Source organism: Anguilla rostrata, chromosome 5, assembly GCF_018555375.3.
Source record: "Anguilla rostrata isolate EN2019 chromosome 5, ASM1855537v3, whole genome shotgun sequence".
Classification (NCBI taxonomy): Eukaryota; Metazoa; Chordata; class Actinopteri; order Anguilliformes; family Anguillidae; genus Anguilla; species Anguilla rostrata.
In genome coordinates this window covers 21,058,485-21,076,515 of record NC_057937.1, presented here as the reverse complement: position 1 = coordinate 21,076,515, position 18,031 = coordinate 21,058,485, and the positions used below count along the sequence as shown (strand labels likewise).

At 37.3% G+C, this 18,031-nt stretch overlaps 1 long non-coding RNA gene across 1 annotated transcript; it reads right to left on the bottom strand.

Moving 5' to 3' along the window:
* Positions 1-5,880: 5,880 nt before the first annotated feature.
* LOC135254969 (uncharacterized) lies at positions 5,881-17,980 on the bottom strand. The gene is made up of 2 exons (XR_010330007.1): positions 7,330-17,980; positions 5,881-6,645 (listed from the first exon to the last, which is right to left on the bottom strand). It is a non-coding gene; the product is annotated as an uncharacterized LOC135254969 (long non-coding RNA).
* Between the last annotated feature and the right edge of the window lie 51 nt (positions 17,981-18,031).

Genomic DNA, 18,031 nt, shown 5'->3' with positions numbered 1-18,031 from the left:
AATGACTTATTTTGCCGCTACAGTCCTGAATAGCAACATAATCTATGGCCCACAGCGATGTGCACAGGGGAGAGAACATGAGAATGGGCTATTCAAGAAACACTCTCCTCTCCATCTACCTTCATTCTGGCCATTAAGAGAGAACTCCAAACCACTCCACACATCTGTCCAAGAGCCATTCCTCAGTGGCGCTAAGCAATGTTGCCATCACTCTGAGATAATTAAAAGCACACCCCATTACCATTCTTGCTTATTGGTAGTGTTTTTTTAACAATACTGCTTTGCCGTGTTGTAATAAATAAATAATATAAATAATGTTGTGTGCGGTTTACTTGTGAATTAGAATGCAACGAAGCGATAGTGAGATGAAGACATGACGCTGCCTTTTGTGCAATGAAGGTTGAAGCGAGGTTACTGAAAGAGACGCTTCACCATTTCAAATGAACAATGTTTGCTGAGGAAACTATTGTGTGTGTGTGTGGTGTGTGCGTGTCTGTGTCTGTGTGGTACATGCAATATGTAAAATAGTGTGGTTTACTAATGACAACAGTGTGGGAAAAACAGGCATATTTTATCGTATTATATTTTGAGAGCAATAAAACTAATTTCCGTGGTATTTATGATTTGTGTTGTCACTGGAATGACATATATCATGGTACATTGAATTGTTGATTGGTACATTGAAACCACTAAAATGCAAAGCACTGAGTCAGCAACAGGACATGAAACTAAATTACCTGCAATGAATTAGATTTACTATTCATGACAAATGAGATTAATTTAGATATTGTGTTCAAACAGACATTAATTAAAATTCTTAAATTTTGCATTTTTGCTTCTTAGAATTATAGAATAACATTCAAACATAAGTATTCATACAATCACCCAGAGAACACACCTTGTACATAAATAAGTATGCATACATGCAAGTGTCCCTACATATTGGCTAATACTATATTACTATTCCCTATAAGAGACTCTTAATGTTAATCATGAAGAAGCAGACTGCAACAGCAGTATTATGTAAAGCAAACTCATTGGCAACATATGGCATTGTTCTGTTGGACTCAAGAACAAGCCATGCCTTCCATGAGAGGGGAAATGCCTGTAATGTGGAAGCAATTACATTGCAGTCAGTGACTCATAATGCTGGCATTCTGCACAATGTGTTTCATCTGCAGGTCAGTGTCCGCGGTTGCGTATCACAGATACTTTTTGTGCAAACACGAGTGGAGCTTGACTTGAATGCCACTGTAAACTTTCCCCTACATACAATCCAAAGTTTCTCCTGGGACTTATCTTAGAGTTTTCACTTCATTTTATTACATTTCTCATTCTCTAATCTAATCTTCATTCTCTAATCATCTTGCACAAAACCCAATAGGGATTCAAGGCACACTATTCAGTCTTGAGTTAGCTCTGTGAATTTTGTGGCCACTTCATTATCGGTATGTTGTTTCTGCGAACATTCACATCACTAATGAAAACACACTGTGTGTGTGCATTAATCACTGCTCTCACATCAACAAGAAAGCAGTGAAACACTGCGCATATGAATCACCCATAAGACATACGTTCATTAGATAAAGAAGCTGACAAAGTCAAAACAGCCTGATTATGCAGGAATACATGCAAACGCGGATAAGAGACAACAAGGTCACTGGCATTCATTTTACATGGTGAGATTTCATTAAAATCAGCCCGTCGGTAATTGGAGTGAGGGATTAGGTGTATGAAAATGACACAGTGGATCTGGAGTCCATTGTGGTGGACGTTGTGTGATTTGCTCCCTGACACAAACTCTTTCAGGAGCTAAAACAGGCCACGGCCCTGGTATAGCATGGCGAAGGAGTACAAACGTCACCCAATCCTCTCGCCTTTCAAAAGTCACGCCCTTCTCCTAAGGATCTGTCTCACACCCATCGCCTCAGTCTCCCTCTTATAATGTTTCCCACATAAAGGAAAGTCTAGACCATTGAAAGCCAAGTGCTGGTATTAGTTGACACTTGTGAACAGTCTGAAGATTTTATGACAAGATAAAAGCCTCACATGAGCTATACAAAAGATTTTTTTTTGCTTCACAGAAGAGGGAAAAAATGGTTTGCACAAAGATTGGTGGCCCCAAGATCCTTAGTATGCACAGTCCACCAAACATTGGAAATAAATAAAGGTGACTTTCTGAGTGATTAAAGATTATCCGGTGCATGAACTAATATAACACATTCAACATAATGAGTTTTCTTGATCATTTAATATTAGGGTCACACCTGAGTGTCAAAAATGATCATTCCAGTCGAATGGGCCTTTGACGCTGTGGTGGAAGGATGCGGCTGGTTCACTTTTCGGGATCCCAAGCTGCTGGAGAGCTGGACGTGCTTGTTGAGGTTCTTCTGACGATTTCACTTTGCATTTGCTTGCGTGTCAGGTGCTTCATGTGGCCTTCAGCTTTTTGATCGATCTCACCTGCAGATTTAGAGCCACCAAGTTTTATTTGGCATAGATAGGCACAATCTTTTATTATCTTGTGGCATGCCTGTTTAACACCGGCTGAGTTGTGAACAAGTGGTTGCCTAGAAGGAATTTCCCACATTGGCTTTCCTAGACCATGTGCTTTTTACACACTGTCCTCATTGTCTGGAGCACCTTCATGAGACCCAGTGTTTACGTTTAAACTTATTCTTTGAAATGCTCATGCCAAATGAAGTCAGGCTGTTAACCTCAGGCAATGTCGACATTTGGAGTCTTGCAGTATCAGAATAATTCACAATGAAGGTAATGTGCTTGCAGAAATGCACCTGTTTGTTAGAGGTGATATGTATCAAACAAGGTATAGGTACAGAAAGAGCTTAATGTCATATAAACATGATACCATCTCTCTAGAGACACACCGAGCTCCTGGCAAAGGCAGACTTTGCAAACCAGTTAAGCTAGCCTGGCTTCTGAGTAGGAATTACTCTCATGTCCTTGATGAAATGGAATCAAATGTTCCTTAAAGCACCATACTCAGTTTTCAAACGAACAAATAGCAGTACACCAAACTATTCCCTACAGTGTCTTCAGTAAAGATATGCTTACACATATAATCCATTTCTCTATATGTGCATCACAAACATAATAACATGCAGTTTGATGTGAATAGATAAAAATAATATTTGTAGTCTGTGATTGCAGTTTATGTTCAGCCATTGGAATGGAATCAAAATCCCAATGGTAGGGTGGTAGGGTTGGAAACACATCTTCCATGTTTGTAATTTAGACATACGTTAAAGTTTTTTAATTAAAAAAAAAAAGTCTCTTATGTTTAATTTACCCTTAATAACATATTTTCTCCATGATTGACAATACATTTTCATAGAGGAGGTATATATTATTGCAAACATAATTGAGGAAAGGGGATATACAATGGCACATGCACAGATAACAATATATGCTGAAGAAAATGCTGCCTGCCTTGAGACAGCAGGATTAGAAGAGCTGTCATAACTTATAGTTGACCCAAGTGAAGACAATTATGAATGACCATTTTAAATTGTTTTTTATTATTTAGGTTTTTACTTGAATGTAGTGCATATTATATATAATGTGTTACCTGCTACACTTTCAGCCTTTTTTTAATCTGTTTTTTTTAATTTTTTTTTTTTATTCTCTTCAATTATTTGCACTGTTAAAAAAATGTGACAGAATGCCTGGTGGCAAAGATATAATTTTCAGTCTGTTAAATTTGATTTCTTGTCACTGTAGATCATCTTTGCTGGCACCTCAACGGGACAGATCGCTGGTGGACAGCGGTACGGGGCAGAGTTAAGTTTACTGACTGCAAGCTACGTCTTTTCCCAGGTCAGCTGTTGAAAAGATCACACAAACATTGCACTCCTGTGTCTCTGTAATTGATCCAAAAACTTGTTTGACGGTGGTTTTCGTGGCAGCCGCCTCGCATGCTTATCGCATGTACCCGCGTTCTTCGGCAACACTGTGGATACCACAAGCACTCAGCACTCATTAAATCATGCGCAGAGCAGGGCCTTCCCTCCTCAGATGGCTATCCGTGGAAATAAATACAGCTCCCTGCCTGTGTCGTCTGTCTGTTGAGTTGTGTTAAAAGCACTGAGGAATTGCCTGGTCGCTAAGTGCAAGATCTGTCCTAGCAAAAAAAGAGGCTTAGAAACACTGCTATGAAGTGAAATTATGTGTGTCATAGCCCTGCAGAAGCTGTGCTGTGCAGTATTCACATGATAAAAAGCCCCGGCTTTTATTTTATGTAAATTGTTTAACACTTCTTATCTCTCTTTTTTCAGCTCAATTTGGAATTGTCGATCGCACATCTTGAGTTACCACTGTGCCACCTGCTCACCAGGAACACTGCAGCTAAAGCGTGTGCACCACTCTGACGCACTCACTCACAAACCGGTGACTATTTCACACTCCACAGTTACCATGGTACTACAGGGAAGAGAGCTGATTGGAGGGCAGGCATAGCTTTCACTGATGACAAGTGGCAGTGTCTGTGTGACTGACAGGCTGTTGGGAAGATACAGTAACCTTACTTACTGACCCTGTTTGATGTAAAATCGCCCTATCCCTGGCAGGACGAGGCCAACGATGTACATCGATGCCTTTGAAGGAAATGCAGAAAGTATGAAGAGTTCAGTTCAGTTCAGTCTTATCACAATACAATGGGCCTCATTCACCAACCGTTCTTAAGAAGAATTTTCTTCTTAAAACCCACTTATGCAGTTTTCACGAAGATTCTGACATTCACCAATGTTTTCTTATTTGGGATTTGTTCTTAGGTAAGAACAGAATCTACGCACACTCAAGATCACACTTACGCACATTTGAGTGCTGTACGTTTGTGCAAAATAATTGGTTATTGCGTTTTCTTCAATTCTACAGTTGTATAATATTATAGAATGTGAATTACAGTAATATTTTTATCATTTTTAATATTTTTTAATTATTATTTTCATTATTTTACAAAGTACTAAGGTGCCAGGTTCCACCTCAGAGGGTGGCTGCCTCAGCGGGAGTTCATCTGTAAATAAATGATAGAAATCAAACCATTGTTTTATTTTGGGGGGTTTCAATTTTGCAATGTTTGGTCTATACTGCAAAAGAAAATGTTTCAATTTTGAATACAAACTAAGCACTTAAGTAGCACTTTTTAAACACATGGACATGCAAATGAAATTGAGAAGCCCTGGCTTTATTGTATGTGGGGCATTGCTAATTGATCATTTCATTTCATTTATAGTCAAGGGATTTAAGGAATGCATTTATGTCAATCAGGGTCTAGACAGTTGTTTGGTTCAAGTATAATATATGGCCGAAGCTACTTCAGTCTTTTGCTTCTTAAATAAAACCTGGGAGGAGATTCTGTTTTGCCCACTGGAGTTTCTTTGACCTGTAGAGACAGGAGCTGGCCTCTCTCTGATGCATCGCCAGCAAGGTCCATTTCTGATCATTTCGAGAGTCTTTTCTCACAGAGGCTCAAACAGCACACATATTTCACCCTAGTTCATTGCTGTGCCTGATCAGCATTTAAAACACCTTCTGCACCCTCCTCTGACAGTAATTTTACTTTACAAATCTTGAAAGTCAAATTTTGTCGAAAGAGTTTGTAACATAAAATAATAAATATGAACAGAAATTGTTTGTAACCGAATGGTATTTTGTTGGCATTTTAAAGTAACTGTCAACCATGCATTTCAAGTGTCATTAGAATGATGAAGGTGGGCCCAGGGATTACTGGTTTTGTAAAATGGTGACCTTTGACCCCTAAAGTCATTTTGATATAAGAGCATGAGCATTCTCTCAATCTAGCGAAGGTTCTTGTTAAATCATTAAATCGTGTATATTTATGAAGATTGTGGGCCACAGAAATAAGATGACTCAATTTGCTTTAATGCATATTTTTTAACAGAAACAAAATAATGTTGTGTTAAAATACAATAATGTTTTAGTTATTAAAATATTTAGTAAAATGAGGGATGCACCTTTTTACACAATAATGCAATGGTGATATTTTTACTCTTTCGAGTTAATGAGCCCCCAATTCAGTAAGTCTTTCTATGTGGTAATACTTAACTTTTTGAACATAAACCACTATCTACAATCATACCTCATTTTGGAAAATATTTGAAAGCAGTTAATTTGCAGCACAGTTCCTTTACAGGCAAAACAGAATTCCACAATTTGAGCAAAATAATGCTCTGCCATAACATTCATGCTCTACCATAACATGAATACAGAATCCAGAGCAGATTTTTTTGTTTTTTTTTTGTTAAAAACCTGGTCAGGTATGTTAAAAACGTTACCAATGTAAGATGGTCCCACCTGCTTGCTTGCTTATTCCAGTCCTGGAAACAGTGTGTGTGTGTGTATCTGTGTTTGTCTGTGTTTTAGTGTAGGTGCTTTGGTTTGGACCACCCAACAAACTATTACTGAGCAATGCAAACCTGCCAATGTGAGTTTGTAGATATTTAATAAGAAATAAGCTTGATTTATAACTTTATCAAATCATCAGATCAAGCCTTGTTAAAATTCTTCTCACACCATTCGGTCATATTCAAAAACAATTTTTTCTGTTGTTAGTTGCATATATTTGCCTATTGCATATTTCTTTCTTGCAAACATTTCCACAGGGATCTGCAATGAATACATGTTATCATCATTTTTTGTTCGGATAATAAGACTTTGGCAGGCAAATTTACAAAAAGATTCAACTGTTTTTCAGCAAAAACACAACTGAAAATGTTTTGTCATTGTTTTAATACCTTGCTTATTAAATAACTATGTAGTGTGTGATTTATTGTATTTACTTTCTTCAGATAAAAATATATAGTATAATGTTCAGTGTTAAATCAACTCTTACAGGGTATATGGTCCCAGCTGACACATATCATTTAAGATAAAGAGTCTAATCTAATGTGACAACTGTCAGTTACATTCCTGTTGTCCTTAAATAATATATGCATTTAACAAAAGTTTTGAAAAAAAGGTACAATCCTTTCAGTTTGCCTATATAATTGGTTTTCTCATAGCGCATTTTGCTATGTTTATTTTCTTTCTTTTTTCGAAAAAACACAGTTGACAATATGTAAGACACGTAAGATTTACTTACCTTTGACCTACCATAGAATCTGTAATGTCTCATTCAAATGAGTCAAATGATCTTTGATTTTTAAATAAATTAATCTACAAGAGGATATTTACTTAAAAAGGCTGAAGGCATTCATGAAATTTTGCACGCTATTAAAAAAACTAAATAAGCATTTAAATAGTTTTTTATTAATATTTAATTGCATAGAAAAAACGAGTTATATGTCTTACCATTAAAAATTCTGGGTTGAATGCATTGTCCACAACAGGTATATAACAAAGTGTTTGCCTATGATCTGTCTTGTGTCAGAGGATAGATATTCAGCAAAAGGAGTGCTTTCCGAAAGCTGGCATGTCGTATTAATCTTCTTCAGACAGACTTCAATAGGTGGCAGCATCCTTGCTGTGTGACACCTAATGCCTGCCTCAACAGGCTGACCTCCAGGGAAGGCATCTCTATGCTGACAGAGACCCGTCTCCATACCACAAAACTCTGCCAGCATTTCAGGATGAAACGAGTCCCTGTAAATGTAAGAGAAGTCTGGCGGTAAAGAAAGCTTTTAAATTAAATGCAACATACTCAAACAAACATACTCCAGTGTTGAATACGCTGTTGGGTACATTTTACCTTTGGCAGAGCCCATTTTATTTATTTTGGGCCCATACAAATTGTGTGAGTTGCATTAACATTGCATTAACGACCATTTTACTGTCTACATGGAAAGGTAGGTCAATGGCGTAAACAATATGGGTTTCTTTTGATTGATTTTGTGTTTGACATTTGTGGACAGCCAGTTCCTCTGTGTTCACTGTTACTTTCCATGCAAGCAAACAAGTAAATTAGTGACTATGAGATGGTGTGACACCCCACCCCCGAATCCCTGATCAGAGAACAGATTTGACAAGCTAATACAGGACACTCCTCCTATCTTCTCTTTTTTTGAGATTTTTACAGTCTGTCCTTTCCTTCTCTTTTCATGACACAGATGAAGCCTTCATCCCAACAATCTGACCATTGAACTCTTTCTTTCTTACTCTTTATTTCTCTTTCTTTCTTTCTTTTGTCCTGGCTCTGTTCTGGCACATTCCCCAATCTGGTTTTGCACAATGTGTTCAATGTCCTCAGACACTGTGCCTGCTCAACAGATCAATAAAACACAAATTTCCATTAAAGACAGCACTGAGATTAATCAATCTATGATCTAATTACTGTATGTGTGTAATAGTTATATTGTGAATTCCTATTCCTATTCCTATAGATTCCCATATCTACACTAAGCAGGGCCAATGCAAACCTACTACCCCAGCCCTGTTGATAAACTGTTTCTATATATGTTTTCGAACTACTTTTAGTTAAAGTCATGTATGTCAAAATAACTTTCATAAAGTAAATATAGAAATAATATTTCAACCATCTGACATATCAAAGCTATTGATTTAGATCAATAGAAGGTCCAATGCTTAGTGCACTGTGATAAAGCACATTTTATCTCCACAGGACACAGAGTTATTTAACATAAGCATTTTATTTTGCTGTGCAGGTGCAGATTTTGCAGCAGAAGTTGTTGACAACTTTTCTCAAAGTTTTCTTGTAATGCCCTTTTAACTGAAACATATTTTCCATGCGTTTATATGGCATTTATATTATTCTGATAAACAGAATAATACATATTTTAACATTTTAAGAAGTGTGATATCCACTGGTAAATCTAAATCAATGTGTACACCTTGAATTAATCCACATATATGAATTCATTATATTACAGCCTATCTCTGATTAGCTTCAGAGTTGTTTACAATATCATATCTAACCCATTCCTTTGTGGTTCATTCGTGAGTTTTATTATATGTTATATGAATGAATTGAAACATTATGATTCTCACCTCTTAATAAACCCACTGCTAGTCTGTTTGGTTAGTATTCAGAATTGAGGTCAACTTCATTTTAATATAATAAATTCAAAAATTACATTTAAATTCAATTGATTAACTCGAAAATTTCAATAATATTAGAGGACTTGTTTTGATGATTCATTAAATTTCAATTAGTTTCCTGAAATGTCTAAATTGAAATGAAATTATCCCCAACCCTGTTAGTATTAGTTTCCTTTCATTGATGTTATTTTTTTTTTAGATATGTACCAGTCATAGTGTGTACAGTGAGTGACGTATAGTCTGAACCCAAATATGACTGGATGTGTTCTGGATTCTGTTTCATTTTAATGGATAAATCTGGACCCATCATTCCTTTAAAAAAAGTACCTGTGGTGAAGACATGATAGAGTAACACTGGGAGAACTCGACACCCTCTCTGTCACCTCCCATTATGGTGACTTTAAAGTGCATTTAAAATTTGAAAAGAAATGTAGAAGACGTGGACAGAAAAAGGGGCCTGGCTTTCAGTGTGCAGCAAAATCATTGAGACAAATTAATCCTTCCCCTTTTAAATTGACACCGTAATCCATCATGGGTGAATCGAACACTGTAAGCTATCTCACATTTAATGCCTTCAGAGATTGGCCCTCAGGGCAAGCACTCAGACTGAGGGGAGGAGAGTAATGTATACCACTGAATGAACAACACACACACTCTCACACTCATATGCACTCTCTCTTACACGCGCAAATGCACTCACTCACACACACACACACACATGCAAATGCACTCACACACACACACACACACACACACACACACAAGCAAATGCACCCACACATGCTCACACACATGCACACAAACGTACTGCCACACACACACACAAGCGCACACACATGCTCACACACACACACACAAACGCATTCACACACACACATGCACACACGCACACACGTGCTCATGCACACAAACGCACTCACACACACATGCACACAAACTAACTCACACACACGCACACAAGCACACACACATGCTCACACACACACGCACACAAACGCACACACACACATGCACACAAACGCACACACGCACACAAACTCACTCACACATATGCACACACACACACAAGCACACAAACATGCTCACACACATGCACACACACACACACAACCCATGCATAAATTCACATACGAATGCACGCCACGCACATACATATATACAGAAATACACACACACATCCATGCAAGTATGTACAAACTCACATTCTCTCTTTCTCTCCCTTGTACCCTTCCTCTTGAAAATAGAGAAAGGGAGTAGGATCACAGATTACATATCATATCTTGACTTCACTAAATATAATTGCTAAATATCTCATTATATCAGTGAAGCTTTTTCAAGTTCTTCAAAAGTAGACACACATCATAGTACAGATTTGTATATTATTACTTTTATTTTGCCTATTAATATTTGTTATAACACTTGTCTATCTTCACGTTCCAACAATAATATATTGTTCATCTTCCCAGATCAAGCACCTGAGGGTGGGGGGAGAAGGATAGATCAGGTATAAACAGTTGACAAGTCATGATGGGAGAATGAGACTTCAAATCAAAAACAGGGCCGAGCAAGCAAGTGGCATAACTGTCTTACTTGTTTCACCAATAATATTTATTTGCTGTGGAGAGCAATATCTTTGTGATTGGTTCAATCAAAGAGTGAAATTACATTTCAGCATTAAGTAGATGCTCTTATCCAGAGTGATTTACAGACACCTTTCATCTTTACATATTACTTTCAGACAGCTGGATATTTCTAACTAAACAATTCAGGTTAAGTACTTTCCTCAAGGATAACCATGACAGAGTGCCAGCCGAGAAGTGGACTGGCAAGCTATGCGTTCACAAGCCCATTTCCATAACCATTATACTACACTGACAAGGGTTCCTGAAACTTCACTCTGCCAAGAAAACAGAAAACATAGGAAAACAGACACATCAAGTCAGTGAATCATTACAAAATTATTGCTACAACTACAGTTCTGCTTAGCGGTAACATTTTTGCTAGAACCCTGTTTTTGGGGAGTAAATAGACCAAACCGTGAAATTTGAAATAAATTAAAGGCAAAAAAGAAAATAAAGTAACCTAGCACATCTGCAAGGTCTTTATAGTGATTCTACTTAAACCATCAATTTGTTTCATTCTGGTTCATCCCAATTTAAATGTTGCCAGTTGCTAAATGTAGTGCTTGCTTACACCACACTGTCCTGGTAAATTTTCAACATCAAATTGTATCAGCACTACTGGGTTGAATGTGGCTCTGTGAGAACCATGCAGAATATATAGGTGTTCAGGTGTCCAGCATATATATGCAGCTGTCAGTATCCTGGTCTACCTTGTGTCCTTTGCTGTCATCTCAAGTGAAGTCCATCCAAATTCCATTTCTTTGCTTCTCCATAAGTTTGAAACAGCTATTGTCCTGAACGTCTAGTCACATGTCCATCTATCAGACCAGTGATATTAACTCTGACCTTCGGAGACCTGCAGGGTGGCTGGTTTTTGCTTTTCACCATAAAATCAGCAACCGATTAAGACCCAAGAAACCGGGTGAGTTCATCTGTGTAATGAACTGCTTTAATTGATCAATTAAATGGTTCTCTCCTTATTTCTCTTCATATGATTATCAAAAGACTTTTCATTCTCCATGTGTTGTATTACACCTAAATTGACAAAGAAAAATAATAATGATAAGTTGTATTGAGTGTGTGTGTGTGCATGCGTGTGTGCATGAGTGTGTGTGTGTGTGTGTGTGTGTTTGTGTGTGAGTGTGTGTGTGCATGTGAACAACCCAACAACTTCATGTAAGAGGCCTTCAGCTGTAAATGATCGATTGGCCTCAAAAATATAACACACAATGCTTAATAAATACACCTCTCACTTATAGGTATTAACCTATGTATCCTACTTTGCTAGCCACTTGTGGAACATCATTATGTGTTCTTGATTAAATAAAAACAAATGCGTGGTTAATTAATGAAAGGGGGGAACATTTGTTTAAATATTTCAAGGCTGGGCTGCAGCAGAGCTGGATTTCATCCAATTGTTTTACATTCTGGAACACGGCTCATGCATACAACTCTGTGTGCGTGTGTGTGTCTGAGTGTGTGCGTGTGTGGTGTGTGTGTGTGTGTGTGTGTACGTGTGTTGTGTGTGTGTTTGTGTGTGTCTGTGTATGTTTACGTGTGTGCATGTGTGTGCGCGTGTGTGTGTGTATGTGTGTGTGTGTGCGTGTGTGCATGTGTGTGTGTGTGTGTGTGCTTTTAACCAGAGAGAGAGAGAGAAAGAGAGAGAGAGACTGATATGAGTGCATCTGTGAGTATGTGCATGTGTGTGCATTTGAGTTTCTGTATGTGCATTTGTGTACATGCACATTGCTGTGCAGAGCTCTGAAGTGAGAATAAAATAATAAATACATAGCAGCATGTATTTGAGTGTCATATTGAGTGGTGTGTGGTTTTAATCTTCAAGAAAATAAATCAGAATTGAATAATCACTAAGAGCTTGCCTCATTCAGATATTGTAGGTTTAATGAAGGCTTAATATCATCAGTCATTTGACAATTTTACAAAAAAGCAATTAAATAATTCTACTTTTAATGTGATTTCAAAACAGGTCTTTTCTAAGGATTATTAAATAGAAAATTGAAACACATTAAACAGTGTGATGGAAGGAGAAATTCCAAGTATCAACAAATTGTCCATTCTAGCAAACATCACTTCATGCTCAAATACACACAGGCACTTTTGTTTAGCACTGGCTTTGTGTGGACTCTCCATGGCTCGTGGGTGTTGATTCACTTTCGGCATCCATTCTTAGCTTAATAAAAAATTGTATCTAAAATATCAATCAGTAATACACATCTCATGTTACACATATGAACTGGGAATACTTCTATTTCCACTTACGTACAGATTCATGAACTAAATATAGGCCTATAATAATAATAATAATAATAATAATAATAATAATAATGCGAAATTACATAATGCGTTTATTTTCAAATTATGAGAAAGCACTATATTTTGAAGTGTTTATTTAATCAATTTAATACAGATATTTGTAATATTTCAGGGTCAATCTCAATGATTTTTTAACCATTCCATTTTGACCATTGCTTAAAGTAAACGCAGTGCAACATGTAATGCTTCTCGTGTAACCTGGTCGAGTGGTTTATGAGGTGAGACCTCAGTGATAATGTGAATACAATAATTAGTGATCACATGCACATTTGCAACACATTTTCATTTTATATATTCATTGTCTTATGGTGATCCAACATACTGGCCCAGTACCCACATTTCACAAATGTAATTCCAGTTTAAACAGGTTGCATTCTACAGTGGGATGTTCACCTACCACTACTCTGAAGTTACAATATATGTTACAAATTTATATAACTTTCATAAAAATTATCTGCTTCAGTTCCTTGAAATTAGAAGTGATGTTGGTGAGTATACTTTGCCTAAAGGGAACAAGGCAATTCAATATGTTAGGTAAACCATGTAATCTTTTAATCTGAAATTAACAGTGATGAAAAGGGAAAATACGTCATATATGATTTTTTACATTTTTACTTTCGTTTTTGCATTGCAGTTGGTTTGAGTGAAGTCCTCTGCTATGAGATAAGCACGTTTGAGTATTGTTTCCACAATTACTTTATCATTTGAATTGAAAACACTTTGTAATCAAACTCTGCTCTCTTCTCCATTTTCAGCTTTTCCACTAATGTGTTTACCAATGTATTTATAAACTTTCATTATTTGTTGATCGATCAAATTCCTGCTTGCTTTCAATCGAAATTGTAGCCTACATCAATGTTCTGTACCGTGCTGGTATCAGAATCATAAATTCCGCTAGACTGAATACAAGTGACGGTTTAACTTCGAACTGTGAATGACACACCGGTCCGTCAATGTATTAGATCAGAATCCATATAATCTGGAGATCCATCAGAAGACTGCGGAAGCAGTTTTCTCGCGCACGTAGTAATCAACAGAGGAGCTATTAGGCCCTACTAGCTATATTATATTCGAAATGTGTGACGTATGATGAACCGGAGACATGGAGAAAGCTACTTTGAAAGCGGTTTGCCATTCCATAATTCTGGGCTCCACCTCCTCCGCTTTCAGTCGTTTCATCTCATTCTCCAACCGGTAACAGAGATGCTGTGCTCGAGTATGAGAATACATTGAACGTACTAAAAAAACAAAGGTGACTGTATCGACTACTCACAAACTGGTTTGAAGATTCACGTCTCCGTTCAATCTGCAGTGAGGTTTATACTTTAACACATCTATTTCATCGATCTTTAATTGAAATCATTCAGATAGAAGCCCACCATTTTTATTTTTGTCTTTAACCTTGAGCAGTGCATTTAAGTATGTAATAAGTTGTTTCTTTATTTGTTTACTTATTCTTATTATTACTTCCATTCAATTTGACGGGAACTTCCATATGTAGAAAACCAAAACCCCTGCAATTGCACAAAGGAATTTCTTTTAGGAAGCAGCTGTCCATTTGAGTATACTTTGCATCAGAATGTAATGCAAATAGCGCGCAGTTTAAAACGCCATTGTCACGATTAGCTACTGGGTCGGCTACTTAAAAAGCGGTGAAATCCATTTGAATATACAAATATGTAGTGACAATATAATTAGATTAGTTACTAATGTTGATTTTTTAAAATAATGTTTACACATTTTGGTCCAGGAATAAGACCTGCCTAATCTCGAATTACTCACATTGTATGCATGTATTATGCGGACTAGGCTACTTATTTATTAATTATTAGTAGTATCCGTGACAATAGCAGTAATAGCAGTATGATAGAAAATGTATCATTCCATAAATACATCATATTAAGAGCATATTAAAATGTTTTACCTCAATTAAAGTATAAATGGTAAATATCAGTTATAGCCCACTTTAGGTCAGCTTTTATGTGAATAAAGCATGCAAGTAAATTGTTTTTAGTTTTTAAGTGTAAGTGGAGTATTTAATGCGTTTAAAGTCGTGCTTAGACTGCACCGGCACCTTTTTTCAACAAATGTAGGCTATTTGCAGTTAATATAAATGTATCCTCTATTTAAGATTAACACGAAGCTCAAGATTGCTTGCAGCTTCCAAGCATGTTCGAATAATGCATGGCACAACACATAGGCCTATTTTAATATATGTACTGAGAAGAAGGACAGTCGTTGCATTCTAGATATAAAAAGGTAGCCAGATTTATATGACCACTTAACTGAATCAAATCCATTAACGCAGTGCTCTCTGTAGGAAAGACAATTACATTTATCTTTCTCTTGACTATTTTTCGCGTCTTTTGACTCAATTAGCTCCTCAAAGTTGATTAGCCTGGTTAACCTTTGCTCTGCGCAAGGCCTGGAAGGGTTAATCGGGCCAGGATCTCAGCGACCCCTGAGGTCGGAGTCCCTCGCATCCACCGCTCGCAAGACCGAGGTGACAGCGGAGATAAGATTAGAGTGAACTTTCGTCTCTTCGCCTTTAACACCTGGATGCTCACTCGCACATCTACACCCAATCGATATGGAGTTTCGGTTCAGGGGGAGAGTCCGTATCCTTTAAAAATTTAAATTTAATCTAAATAAGATGGAGCAAGACCGCCTCTTCACCTGCGATATAAGATATAAATGCGCAGTGTCAGGCGCGGAACAACGCAACATGCCTAAAGTGGTGGAAATATTTGTGAAGCGAAATGGCTTCTTCAGTACTTGAGTAGTTTCCTTTATTTGTACAGGCCTACTTCTGTTTTTTTCTTAATTTTTATACTTCTAAATAACCATATCTCACACAAGGCCTTGATTGTTTAGTTGTACTATTTTGATTGTTCAGTTGTACTGTTTTTATGATGTTTTTATTTTATTTCGCTCAGTCCCTTTTCCCGGCACTTCGACTGAGCCTACTCAGCGTGTGAAGTTCCTTCCTTTTCCCAGGGCACAGTGGTTCTCAACAACTCGTCTCTCCTAATCACTGCCTATCGATCCGTCTAACTCCTCTTATCCCGGTGAGGACACATCCCAACGCACCCTGCCTGGGAGGGAGCTCTTTGCTTTACAAACAATAATAAAGTGTTTTACCCCTTTCTCTACTCTGAACAGGGAAAATCGTTAAAGTTCCAACCATTTTTGTGTGATCAGTAAATATTTAGTGTGATGACATCCCCAACTCTCCTCCTAATCGATGGAGATCCCTATGGGGGGTCAGCTATTGTGTATGGAGTCTCGCTGAGCTCTTCTTACAGGTATTATGTATGTGAATGGGCATTTCATCATTACGAGTGTTCAAAAATGGATAGGATATACATTTTCTACATTATAACGGATCATCCCTCACTATTAATATAGGCCAGGGCTGCCCAACCATGCTCTGGAAATCTAACGTCCTATAGGTTTTCGCTCCAACTCTAATAAAATACACCTCATTCAACAGCTAGAAATCTCATTGAGCTGCTCATTAGAATCACGTGTGTCAAATTAGGGTTGAAATGAAAACCTACAGGACGGCATATCTCGCGGAAAAGGGTTGATCAGCCCTGATGTAGACTGTTAGCCATCATTATTTAGCTGCAATACTTTGGCTTGAATTAAGACAATTGTATGTCTTGCCTTTCCTTCCTTGTAAGAAAGTGCCCTTTTCCTTTGCAGCAATACCTCGCCATACTAACTGTAAAATGCCCAGTGTTCATTCAAATCTGCAAACCTTCATGTAACACTGAACATTTCATTGTGTACGTTATTAATTTATTAATTATGTTGCTGCTGCTGTCATATATACTTCCTCATTCCAATCTTATCTTGTTGAACTCTATAGCACAACACACACCTCTCTATCGACGCACCACTAATTGTCCATTTCTTTGAAGAGTTTTATTTGAACAAACCTTTTTTAGAATCAGCTGAGGCAGAAAACGCCTTACATACTTTTTTGGATGAGGAAGTACCCTGTGTCCATTGAAAGGCGCTGATCCGAAAAGACATTGGGTGGATGGGTTGGGGGAGGGGGGGGGATAAAAATCTATTTTAAGACGGACGACCCTCTCCGTCCATCTCCCGATCCACAGTTCTTTCGTGTCAAAAGTCGATACCATGGGAATTCTTCCTTGGATAGAGCCCATGCTTTCTAAGTGAGCTATGAGTTACATTGAAACATGTTAAGTACACTGCAGCGCGAATTGTAAAGAAAACAAAGAACCATCAAACTGGTTCGCCAAAAAAGAAAATAAAACGTTACTTTCAAGCCTTTCATTTCAATTAATTAGTATCAACACGAAGGGAAAATACAAGAGTGAAGCAGCCAAAATTAAATGGCTTTACATTTATTATTATTATTATTATTATTATTATTATTATTATTTATTCATTTATTTATTAATATTCTAGTTGTTGTTGCAGCTCTTGTTGTTACTGCGCTGTTGTTGTTATTTTCTATTATTATTTACTCTAGTTACCATGAAGCCAAATCACATTTGTTGCACCGTCAGAAACCCCCATTTTAAGGACGCCGGCTTGTTGTCCGTATTTTAGTACTTTTCTTTCAGTTTTCCGTCTCACTACTGACTTGCCTTTGTTTTTAAAGTAGCTGTAATTTACCTCGGTGGTTATGTTATTGATCAGAATCTTGCCGAAATTCTCATTAAATTGAATTGTATTTACATTATTACTTTGCATATATATTTGTTCATTTATATATTTTGCCTACAGTATTTTATCGATGCTGTGTCATTCGAAGGATTCGAAAATGAATCTCAGGGAATGGCTAAATGGATGCAGTGGGCTATAAGGGGTCTTTCTAGATTGGGAAAATGGTTGGTTAAAAAAAATTTAGTAAGCTATAAACTATAACCATATAAGAGCGGTTTCCTTGTAAACAGACAGGTGTCTCTAATGACTCCCTCCCTCTCTGCTTTGCACAGCCCACACCACGCAGCAGTGCGGAATATCGTGTTTTGCCTTCTGCGGAACAGAAAAAGCACGCTGTA